We start from the raw sequence: 12700 nt of genomic DNA, 5'->3' as shown, positions 1-12700 counted from the left end.
TTAGCACTTTCACTAGCCCTCTTTAACCTTGCTACATAAGTATTAATTTCCGCTTTCATATAAACTTTAGCAGTCTCCCAAAATAATTGGATATTTTCTCTACAATGACTATTAAATGTCCCAAATTCTTCCCATGTATTCAAGAGAAAGTTTTTGAATCTCACCGAATCTCTAAGGTACGTAGGGAAAAAGAAGCAATTATAAGTGAAGTTTAACTTTGTTTTATAAGATAGAGTTACTGGGGCATGGTCTGATAACACAAAATCATGTATATTGCACTTCTCAATTCTAGTTACCAAAGATTCAGAGATGAGGAACATATCCAATCTTGAGAGAGTATTATGTGATTTTGAACAGCGGGTATATTCCAAATTACTAGGATTCAAAAGTCTCCATATATCCACTACGTTTAAAGCCTCAGACAATAAACCAAAAATCTTTTTCTCACATTTAATCTGTGAAGATTTATATTTGCCCTTATTTCTGTCCGGACCCATTTTCCTCCTATCCAAATAAGAGTTAGGAGTCAGATTAAAGTCACCTGTTAATAACAATTTAGCTTTAGAGAATTTGCATACAATTTTAGTTAATGACCTCCAAAACCTTTCATCTGAGTTATTTGGACCATAAATATTAACCAGTAAATATTCCTGGTTCTGTATAATAAGCCTGATAATTAAATACCTCCCAGAGGGACAGGGTAGGGAAAGAGAAGGATCTATCTGGAAAGGTTAGGGAGGCATATGCTTTGTATTTAAAAAATCCTAATAAAGTTAACACAGAAAGTTATTTTTCTATAAGGAAAGATAGAGAGACTTTTCTACTGGGGGAGGCACAGGAACTTCTTTACAGGAATGCTGCTAGATTTTCAAAGTTTGGCAATAAAGCCGGTAAATTGATGGCTGCAACTTTTAAGAGACAAACTAGGAGGAAACCAGTTGCAGCCTTGAAAATAGAGGGTACATCTTATACTGGGCAGGAGAAAATTACACAACTGTTTCAGAACTTTTATAAAGAACTCTATTCAACTCAGAGCCCTGAAATGGGAAAAATTACGGAATTTCTGGATAGAACTGACATTCCTCAAATGTCAGAAGTAGATCGCGAGTGTCTGAACCAACTGATATCTGAAAATGAGATTCAGAAAACAATCAGTTCAATGGCTAGGGGGAAAACGCCAGGGCCAGATAATTTACCTCTGGAGTTCTATCAGATGTTACGGACTGAGATTGGCCCGGTTCTGGTAGATCTTTACAATGCGTATTTTGGATCAAATCTTAAAACATCAGACAATTTTAAAAGAGCGAATATTATTGTAATCCCTAAAAGTAACAAAGACCCTTCGGATATTGCTTCGTATAGACCAATCTCCTTCCTTGCTTGGTCTGGATTATAAAATCTTAATGAAAATTCTGGCCGACAGGTTGAAGTTAATTCTCCCTAGGATAATTCACCAGGATCAGGCGGGTTTTATTATGGGCAGGGCCTCGGAATTCAATATAAGGAAAATTCTACATGTAATTTGTCATTATGTGGGGGGCGGCTCGGCTCTGCCGGAGGCCTTCCTGCTATCTTTGGATGCAGAGAAGGCCTTCGACAGAGTGGAGTGGCCCTTCCTTTTACAGGTATTGGAGATGTTTGGGATCATGGGGCAGTTTGGGGATTTTGTGACTAATATTTACTCAGACATTAAAGCTTCTATCTTGATAAATTATGGGATCTCGGATGTTTTTTCTTTGACAAGAGGCACTAGACAGGGGTGTCCTATGTCGCCTTAGTTGTTTGATCTTATAATTGAGCCCTTAGCTATTAGATTAAGGAATCTGCTCACCAGAATTAACATAGGAAAGGAGACATTTAAAACTGCATTATTTGCGGATGACCTCTTATTATATGTATCCAACCCAAAAAAGCAGGTTGAAGAAATCGTGAATTTATTTGATCAATACAGTATAGTGTCAGGTTATAAGATTAACCTTGCAAAATCTAAGATCCTTTGGTTAAAACAAGATGTAGAGGACCTCCAAACCTATTAATTTATGGAAACTAAGACTCTGAGCTATTTAGGGCTGAAGATCTCTGCCAATTCGGCTAATTGGTATAGGGACAATATTGGCATGGTTTTAAGAGACACTGAAGAGAAGATGAAATCTTGGGCGACACTCCCAGTCTCTTTGACTGGTAAAGTGGCCCTGTTTAAAATGTTTATTGTTCCTAAAATTTTGTATACATTAAGGATGCTCCCCTTCTTGATTAAGAAGACTGATCTTTTGTGCTTTAATCAAGCATTAAGGTACTATCTTTGGAGTGGAAGGAAACCAAGACTTAAACTAGCCAGGTTATATCAACCGTATTGTAAAGGAGGTTTAGGGCTATCCAATTTAGAATGGTATAATCAGGCTGCCATCTTGCGATTTCCAGTAGACTGGTTAAAATGGCCCTTTATATATTCAGAAGAGTCTCTAGAAAGACAGGTTTGTTCCTCTCTCTCCCTGAACTTTGTTATTTTTGCTACCAACAAGGAGCTCAGTAGGGTTATTTTTGACCATCCATTATTTAAGGATATATTGCTGTGTTGGAGAAAGCTATCTAAACATTTGGGTTTAGCACCGAATGTTTCTAAATGGTTACCGATAAAAGGTAATACCCGATTTCCGCTGGGTAACATGACGGCTATTTATGAAAGATGGTCACCCGCTAATCCTTTGATTGTTAGTGATTTTTATGACTATAAACAGCATAAAGTATATGCATTTGATAATTTTCAAAAAAAGTTTCCAGTAATTCAGAGAAACCATATTTTTTATTTCTTACAAATTAAGAGTTATATTCTTGGTCTTGTTAGAATTTCTCCCCATATATGGGAGGATCATCCTCTTATTAATGCTAAATTATCAGAGAAAAGGCTATTGTCAAATATCTACAGATTTCTTCTATCTTTAGAAGAAAAGGATGTGTCACAGGAGTTAGCTAAACGGTGGGATAGAATAACTGACTCAACGGACTTAGAAAAATCACTTATGAACAGTAAACTTATTCAAAGACTTTTTTCGGCTTCTTATTATAGAGAATCACAATTTAGATTAATTCAGGGGGACTATTTAACCCCTCGTAGGGTGACTAAATGGAATAAAGAAGTGACTAATGTTTGTCCTAAATGTTCTTTCCAAGATCCTAATTTGGGTCATTTGTTATGGGATTGTCCTAAGCTTAAACAATTTTGGGCAAAGTTAGAGTATTATCTTTCTTTAATAGGGAAATCGAGGATTTACATAGAAATGGACTCTATCCTCTTTTTGGTCGGCCATAACTCTTGGGGAAATTTAGCAAACTTTATACGTATGGTAATAATAATAGTGAGGACACTTATTTTTAAATATTGGATAACTTCTAAAACCCCCTCTATGAGGGAAGTGAAAAATCTTCTGCTTGACTCAATGATAAAGGCAGCCTTTGAGTCTAAACTGAGTGGGGGAAGAGGAAATTCCTTTCTCAAGAATTGGAGAGAGTTCGCTTGCTGTCAAAGCGAGGGTACAGTACTCTATATAGAGCAAATGATTAATCTAAAGATAACTTGAGGAAGTACAGGAGATGGTAGAGGAGGGGGGAGCGGAGTGCGTGAGAGTTGAGGGAGGGGCCCCCCTTTTTTTTTTTTTTTAAACCATATGGATAGTTAGTATTTGTGAAATAGACGGGGGAGGATAGGGGGACAGGGACAAGGAAAATGAATAATTTGGGAACTGGTAACTGGTTTGATTTAAATTTGTTGCTATTTTGGGGAAATTTGCTCTATGTAATTTGTTTTATGTGTTGAGTATTGTTTGTCTTCTTCCTTTTTCTTTTTTGATGTATTTGTTTCTTTTTTGTTTTTTGGATATAAATAAAAAAAAAAAAAAAAAGCACTTTCACTAGCACTGAGAAGAGCTGCACTTTGTATTAACCCCTTCACCAGCACAGAAATCTGCACAGTGTATAACCCCTTCATTAAGAAAGAGCTGCACAGTGTGCATAAACCCCAACAGTTCAAAATTTAAAAGAGGGACACCCCTCCCCCCCGCGGCAAAAAAATAAAATGTGGTGGGGAGGGGCTTAAAAAAAAATCATAAGACCGAAGTAATATAAAAAAAAAATCTAAATAAAGTTATATCTTTTAATACTCTTAGGCAGCAAATCAAACACAAGCTCAAACCACTGGTGTAGCTATGTGAGCTCTGTATTTAATTAGCCCTTGCAGAGACATTCCTAAATATTTTTTATCTTAATTGGACATTTAATAATAGATTCTTTAAAACTGATCTCTGCATTCCTCCTTAATATTCTTGATTCTGGCCTTTAAATTCAGCAAAAATGCACAGTTAGTTAGGTTTTAAAGCAAAACAATTCACTATTAAAACGGTATACAGGAAAGGCTGTGGCTTAGCCCATCAACAGCTGATCATTATGTCTGAAAGCACACTCGAACTTCCACGTTACCTTTTCATCCAGGAAATGATCCCTATTGCTTAGTTTACCTTTGACGATAGCGGTCCGCAAGTCACACATATCTTCACTGCCATATAAATAGCGGTCCGCAAGTCACACGGATCTTCAATGCTTACAAATAGGTCACTGTGGCTGCACTACACTCCATTTATTCTTGCAATCCATCAGAGGCTTAATGTAGTGAATTGTTTTGCTTTAAAACCTAACTCTTGCTGCTTTGCACTGCTGAAAAATGGCGATGTTTTGCGATTGTAAAGGGGAACTCGCAATTGCTTAGGGCACAGCCACTGAGTTTCCTCCTCACCGCGCTTCTCGTTGCCACCGAACGCTGTGTGGAGCGCACAGGAGCTTTTTTGCCTATGTGGACATTGCACACTGCTTTAATGTGCACTGCTCCACCAAAGAAGCGCAATCCCGTTTGCCGGTGATGACATATGTAGGGTTGCCAGCTGTCCTTCAAGAAAATACTGGACAGTAAGCAGTGTGTATTAACCCCTTCACTAGCTAAGAGAGTTACACAGTTTTTATTAACCCTTCACTAGCACAGAGAGCAGCACAGTGTGTATTAACCCTTCACTGGCACAGAGAGCAGCACAGTGTGTATTAACCCTTCACTAGCACAGAGAGCAGCACAGTGTGTATTAACCCTTCACTGGCACAGAGAGCAGCACAGTGTGTATTAACCCTTCACTGGCACAGAGAGCAGCACAGTGTGTATTAACCCTTCACTAGCACAGAGAGTAGCACAGTGTGTATTAACCCTTCACTGGCACAGAGAGCAACACAGTGTGTATTAACCCTTCACTGACACAGAGAGCAGCACAGTGTGTACTAACCCTTCACTGGCACAGAGAGAGCAGCACAGTGTGTATTAACCCTTCACTAGCTAAGAGAGTTGCACAGTTTTTATTAACCCTTCACTGGCACAGAGAGCAGCACAGTGTGTATTAACCCTTCACTAGCACAGAGAGCAGCACAGTGTGTATTAACCCTTCACTAGCACAGAGAGCAGCACAGTGTGTATTAACCCTTCACTAGCACAGAGAGCAGCACAATGTGTATTAACCCTTCACTAGCACAGAGAGCTGCACAGTGTGTATTAACCCTTCACTAGCACAGAGAGCAGCACAGTGTGTATTAACCCTTCACTGACACAGAGAGCAGCACAGTGTGTATTAACCCTTCACTAGCACAGAGAGCAGCACAGTGTGTATTAACCCTTCACTAGCACAGAGAGCAGCACAGAATGTATTAACCATTCACTAGCACAGAGAGTTGCAGTGTGTATTAACCCTTCACTAGCACAGAGAGCTGCACAGTGTTATTAACCCTTCACTGGCACAGAAAGCAGCACAGTGTGTATTAACCCTTCACTGGCACAGAGAGCAGCACAGTGTGTATTAACCCTTCACTAGCACAGAGAGCAGCACAGTGTGTATTAACCCTTCACTGGCACAGAGAGCAGCACAGTGTGTATTAACCCTTCACTGGCACAGAGAGCAGCACAGTGTGTATTAACCCTTCACTGGCACAGAGAGCAGCACAGTGTGTATTAACCCTTCACTGGCACAGAGAGCAGCAGTGTGTATTAACCCTTCACTGGCACAGAGAGCAGCAGTGTGTATTAACCCTTCACTGGCACAGAGAGCAGCACAGTGTGTATTAACCCTTCACTGGCACAGAGAGCAGCACAGTGTGTATAAACCCTTCACTGGCACAGAGAGCAGCACAGTGTGTATTAACCCTTCACTAGCACAGAGAGCTGCACAGTGTCTATTAACCCCTTCACTAGCAAAGAGAGCTGCACAGTGTTTATTAACCCCTTCACTATCACAGAGAGCTGCACAGTGTTTATTAACCCCTTCACTAGCACAGAGAGCAGCACAGTGTGTATTAACCCTTCACTAGCACAAAGAGCAGCACAGTGTGTATTAACCCTTCACTAGCAGAGAGCTGCACAGTGAGTATTAACTCTTTACTAGCACAGAGAGCTGCACAGTGTGTATTAACCCTTCACTGGCACAGAGAGCGGCACAGTGTGTATTAACCCTTCACTAGCACAGAGAGCAGCACAGTGTGTATCAACCCTTCACTAGCACAGAGAGCAGCACAGTGTGTATTAACCCCTTCACTAGCACAGAGAGCTGTGCAGCTTGTATTAACCCATTCACTAGCACAGAAATATGCACAGTGTATAACCCCTTCACTAAGAAAGAGCAACAGTGTGTATTAAAGGGACAGTCAACACAAAAATTACTATTACTTATTTAGATTAGTTAATTAATGATCTTTACATCAAACTCTAGCCCAATTTTCACCTAAAAAAAACTTTGGCAGAAAATACACTTACTAGATCTCATGTAGCTGTTTTGAAATGGCCGTCTGACCCCTCCTCCTCTGACGTCTCCCAAAAGCTTGAACTTCAGCACTAGTGTTCAGGATTCTCTGGAGTCTCGTCCCTGCGTGCTCCTTTCAATCAGTTCAGTGAGACACCCCCCTCACACACTATCTCCTCTCACTTCCTTTCAGTTCTGTCTGCACAAACACACCCACACGCTTACGAGCAGCAGAAGTATGATGGAGAGGCAGGCAATGGTTGTCTTTATATAATTTTTACTCAAATATACGCTCAAACCAAAAGTAAAGATATGAATGGACAAAAATCGTTACTGTATGTGAACTATTGAAAATATGTTCTGACATTTGCATTGTAACGCAACGTAACAGTGACTCCCTCTCCGGTTATTAGTTTGTTACCAGAGCTACTGTATTCATATTACAGTATCACCTCAGTCACTTGTCAGTTGTAAACAGAACATGTTGCTCAGCGTTGTTATAGTGGTGCGCAGCCTGTGACTCTGGTTTGTCCTTGCCAGATGCCGGTAAGTACACAGAGCTGTCACTGAAATACTGAGATATAATAAATAGGGTGTTCGGACTTATTGTGTATTATTTGCATAATGCGGCTGGTATTAATTTAACATATTAATAAATAAGGGGTTCCTTACCAGCCGCATTTTTGTCTGTCAAACAGTATTTCTCTAATAGTGGAAGTTAGGGTGATGCCCCTTGTTTTTTTACAGCTACATCTACAGCTAGCAGCCTTAGCAATCTGTTTAGCTAGCAGCCTTGGTTGTTCACAGAGCGCATTATGCAAATAATACACATTAAGTCCGAACACCCTATTTATTATATCTCAGTATTTCAGTGACAGCTCTGTGTACTTACCGGCATCGAGCAAGGACAAACCAGAGTCGCAGGCTGCGCACCACTTAGCGATCTGTTTAGCTAGCAGCCTTGGTTGTTCACAGAGCGTGTGGATTCCCTTCCGTTGCCTCCGCCCCTGTTTACCCTTGTTACTCCTCGTAGAAGCGGTTTTTAAAATCCTTCAGCAAAATTACCATAATTCTAAATATTCCAGTGAAGGATTTTAAAAGCCGCTCTATATGTAAAACACAGACAAACATACTTTGTGGGTGACAGAGTTTACAAACTTGCATAGCAGCAGGTGCAAGCGATTTTTGGGTGAATTTATCAAACCGACTATTTTTGTTTTTACCAGCTAAGAAGTTGTGTGTCCTCGTCAGTCTGTCCTTATCCCGTGACAACTAGTGTCCCCAAACTAAAGTCCAGGCAAGACACCTTGCGAGCTGCTTACCTGCCTGCCCTGTTCCTTGAGCCATGCCTGGCTGCCTAATGGTCCAGCTTAGCCCATAACCCGACCCATAATCAATAAAAAGCTTTAGGTGGTTTGAGAAGCAGAATATTCTTGTGTATTTAGATCTTAGAATTATTCACCCTGGTGTGTAAGTGAATTGCACATAAGAATGCAACACTAAAACCAGTAGCTTTCTGCACCAGATCTCCCTTCACCTCCCCAGTTCCCTTTATCAAAACTTCCAGCCCAGTAGAGCAGAGTTTTTTCTGTGGCTTTTGTTGTTATCTAAACCGTTTAGTTTTGGATGGTTGCTCTTAGATCTTAAAAACCAGCGGGGGGGAAACAGGACACCCAACCGGGAAGAGAGTGCAGGAGGCTGGTCAAGTCTGGTGGTTGGGTTATGGGCTAAGCTGGACCATTAGGCAGCCAGGCATGGCTCAAGGAACAGGGCAGGCAGGTAAGCAGCTCACAAGGTGTCTTGCCTGGACTTTAGTTTGGGGACACTAGTTGTCACGGGATAAGGACAGACTGATGAGGACACACAACTTCTTAGCTGGTAAAAAACAAAAAATAGTCTGTTTGATAAATTCACCCAAAAATCGCTTGCACCTGCTGCTATGCAAGTTTGTAAACTCTGTCACCCACAAAGTATGTTTGTCTGTGTTTTACATATAGAGCGGCTTTTAAAATCCTTCACTGGAATATTTAGAATTATGGTAATTTTGCTGAAGGATTTTAAAAGCCGCTTCTACGAGGAGTAACAAGGGTAAACGGGGCGGAGGCAACGGAAGGGAATCCACACGCTCTGTGAACAACCAAGGCTGCTAGCTAAACAGATCGCTAAGTGGTGCGCAGCCTGCGACTCTGGTTTGTCCTTGCTCGATGCCGGTAAGTACACAGAGCTGTCACTGAAATACTGAGATATAATAAATAGGGTGTTCGGACTTAATGTGTATTATTTGCATAATGCGCTCTGTGAACAACCAAGGCTGCTAGCTAAACAGATTGCTAAGGCTGCTAGCTGTAGATGTAGCTGTAAAAAAACAAGGGGCATCACCCTAACTTCCACTATTAGAGAAATACTGTTTGACAGACAAAAATGCGGCTGGTAAGGAACCCCTTATTTATTAATATGTTAAATTAATACCAGCCGCATTATGCAAATAATACACAATAAGTCCGAACACCCTATTTATTATATCTCAGTATTTCAGTGACAGCTCTGTGTACTTACCGGCATCTGGCAAGGACAAACCAGAGTCACAGGCTGCGCACCACTATAACAACGCTGAGCAACATGTTCTGTTTACAACTGACAAGTGACTGAGGTGATACTGTAATATGAATACAGTAGCTCTGGTAACAAACTAATAACCGGAGAGGGAGTCACTGTTACGTTGCGTTACAATGCAAATGTCAGAACATATTTTCAATAGTTCACATACAGTAACGATTTTTGTCCATTCATATCTTTACTTTTGGTTTGAGCGTATATTTGAGTAAAAATTATATAAAGACAACCATTGCCTGCCTCTCCATCATACTTCTGCTGCTTGTAAGCGTGTGGGTGTGTTTGTGCAGACAGAACTGAAAGGAAGTGAGAGGAGATAGTGTGTGAGGGGGGTGTCTCACTGAACTGAGTGAAAGGAGCACGCAGGGACGAGACTCCAGAGAATCCTGAACACTAGTGCTGAAGTTCAAGCTTTTGGGAGACGTCAGAGAAGGAGGAGTCAGGTGGCCATTTCAAAACCGCTACATGAGATCTAGTAAGTGTATTTTCTGCCAAAGTTTTTTTAGATGAAAATTGGGCTAGAGTTTGATGTAAAGATCATTAATTAACTTATCTAAATAAGTAATAGTCATTTTTGTGTTGACTGTCCCTTTAACCCTCCAGTTACTGTACACCCCTCTGTGCTAGTTACTGTACACCCCTCTGTGCTAGTTACTGTGCACCCCTCTGTGCTAGTTACTGTGCACCCCTCTGTGCTAGTTACTGTGCACCCCTCTGTGCTAGTTACTGTGCACCCCTCTGTGCTAGTTACTGTGCACCCCTCTGTGCTAGTTACTGTGCACCCCTCTGTGCTAGTTACTGTGCACCCCTCTGTGCTAGTTACTGTGCACCCCTCTGTGCTAGTTACTGTACACCCCTCTGTGCTAGTTACTGTACACCCCTCTGTGCTAGTTACTGTACACCCCTCTGTGCTAGTTACTGTACACCCCTCTGTGCTAGTTACTGTGCACCCCTCTGTGCTAGTTACTGTGCACCCCTCTGTGCTAGTTACTGTGCACCCCTCTGTGCTAGTTACTGTACACCCCTCTGTGCTAGTTACTGTGCACCCCTCTGTGCTAGTTACTGTGCACCCCTCTGCACTAATTACTGTGCACCCCTCTGCACTAGTTACTGTGTGCCCCTAGATAAAGCAGGGCTGATAATGTGTGATTTGGGGGCACAGTGTGTATTAACCCTTCACTGGAACAGAGAGCCACATTAACCATTCACTAGCAAAGAGAGCAGCACAGAGTATTAATCCTTCACTAGCACCGAAAGCAGAACAGTGTGTATTAACCCTTCATTAGCACAGAAAGCAGCACAGAGTATATTAACCCTTCCCTACCACAGAGAGCACCACAGTGTGTATTAACCCATTCCCTAGCAAAGAGAGCAGCACAATATGTATTAACTCCTTCATTAGTAGCCAGAGCAGCACAGTGTGTATTAACCCCTTCACTAGCACAGAGAGCACATTGTACATTAACCCCTTCACTAGCACAGTGAGCAGCACAGTGTGTATTAACCCTTCACTAGCACAGAGAGCAGCACAGTGTGTATTAACCCTTCACTAGCACAGAGAGTAGCACAGTGTGTATTAACCCTTCACTAGCACAGAGAGCAGCACAGTGTGTATTAACCCTTCACTGGCACAGAGAGTAGCACAGTGTGTATTAACCCTTCACTAGCACAGAGAGCAGCACAGTGTATATTAACCCTTCACTAGCACAGAGAGCAGCACTGTGTTTATTAACCCTTCACTAGCACAGAGAGCAGCACTGTGTGTATTAACCCTTCACTAGCACAGAGAGCAGCACAGTGTGTATTAACCCTTCACTAGCACAGAGAGGAGCACAGTGTGTATTAACCCCTTCACTAGCACAGAGAGCTGCACAGTGTGTATTAACCCCTTCACTAGCACAGAGAGCTGCACAGTGTGTATTAACCCTTCACTAGCACATAGAGCAGCACAGTGTGTATTAATCCTTCACTGGCACAGAAAGCTGCACAGTGTGTATTAACCCTTCACTAGCACAGAGAGCAGCACAGTGTGTATTAACCCTTCACTAGCTCAGAGAGCAGCACAGTGTGTATTAAAAAGAGAAAAGAGAAGAGGCGCCAAATGGTGTGTATCGTTTAAAATTCAGCAGGCCAAGCCCCCAAATAAAAACTACTTACAAAATTTCCAGCACTTGAGAAGTGCCACAAATGCCTTCTGAACTGTTAGCAGCCGTCCAGCTAGCTGAATTGTACCAGTACTGCTTCAATATTGTGCTGTGTGAGACAAAAAACACAAAAGTGCCACAATAGTGTGTATCAGTGTGATCACTGTCAAAAGCGCAAAAATTGAAATGTACTCACAGGATATAGGGCACTTGAGAAGTGCCACAAAGACCTCCTGGACACTTATCAGCTGTCCAGCTCACTGCTTTCACCGGTATCCTCTGGGTTCAATTGTTCAGGTCGCAAAAGGCTCCAAAGTAGCACCTTAGGATATACCTGCAACTCAGTGTGCTAATCAGTGCATATATGGCTGGAAATATTAAATGCCAAAAAATGCTGTGCTACTTGTATAATAAAAAGATGTTTATTAAAAACAATGTTACACTACGCGTTTCCCGGTTTCTAAGACCGCTTCCTCAGGTGTAAATTCAAATACAAAGTAGCAAAGTTTTATAGCCCTTTGTCGGCGTCTATCCCGACCCAGGGCGCATGCGTGAGCAACTTAAAGTTCATTAGCCAATCCGTGCCTTTGCAAAATCATCTGTGGTGTGATAGGTTACCACTCAGGGGCTTGGCCCGTGACGTTACCAACTATCGCATGTGTATAGTGATTGATATCAGCTCCCGATGTGCATCAATGAAGGCCGACCTTGTAAATAAACACATCGTAAGTGTCTATGATTACGTAATAGTGTCTACATATTGCCTAAATTTGTTTATAAATCGCCCCAATTTTTTCAGTATTTTTCGAGTATGCTCAGATTGGACTAAAGAAAGTTGATCATGCATTTACAAATCATAAATACAATAACGAATAAATGCATTACTCTATAATGCATATATCTAGACATCTAAATACATTTGCTCAATAAATGCCATTATATTTTAACATACTTTTTCATTTAATTAAACTAGAACACAAATGCTTCATGTTCTAATTCTGCAGTAGTATCCAAATCTCAGTATCTATATCGTTCGTCTAATCCTTACATAATTAGAATCTTCAAATAAAACATCTAAAAATAATAAGATCAAAAATAAAATGTTGATGTCCTAAAGTAAATAAC

General features: G+C 41.2%; 1 pseudogene; it reads right to left on the bottom strand.

The window, feature by feature from the left end:
* LOC128659854 (oocyte zinc finger protein XlCOF6-like) overlaps positions 1-6861 on the bottom strand; it is an 86288-nt pseudogene extending 79427 nt beyond the window's left edge.
* Positions 6862-12700: the final 5839 nt, after the last annotated feature.

The sequence above is a fragment of the Bombina bombina genome, chromosome 5, assembly GCF_027579735.1.
Source record: "Bombina bombina isolate aBomBom1 chromosome 5, aBomBom1.pri, whole genome shotgun sequence".
Taxonomy (NCBI): domain Eukaryota; kingdom Metazoa; phylum Chordata; class Amphibia; order Anura; family Bombinatoridae; genus Bombina; species Bombina bombina.
This window is presented reverse-complemented; position numbering and strand designations above follow the sequence as displayed.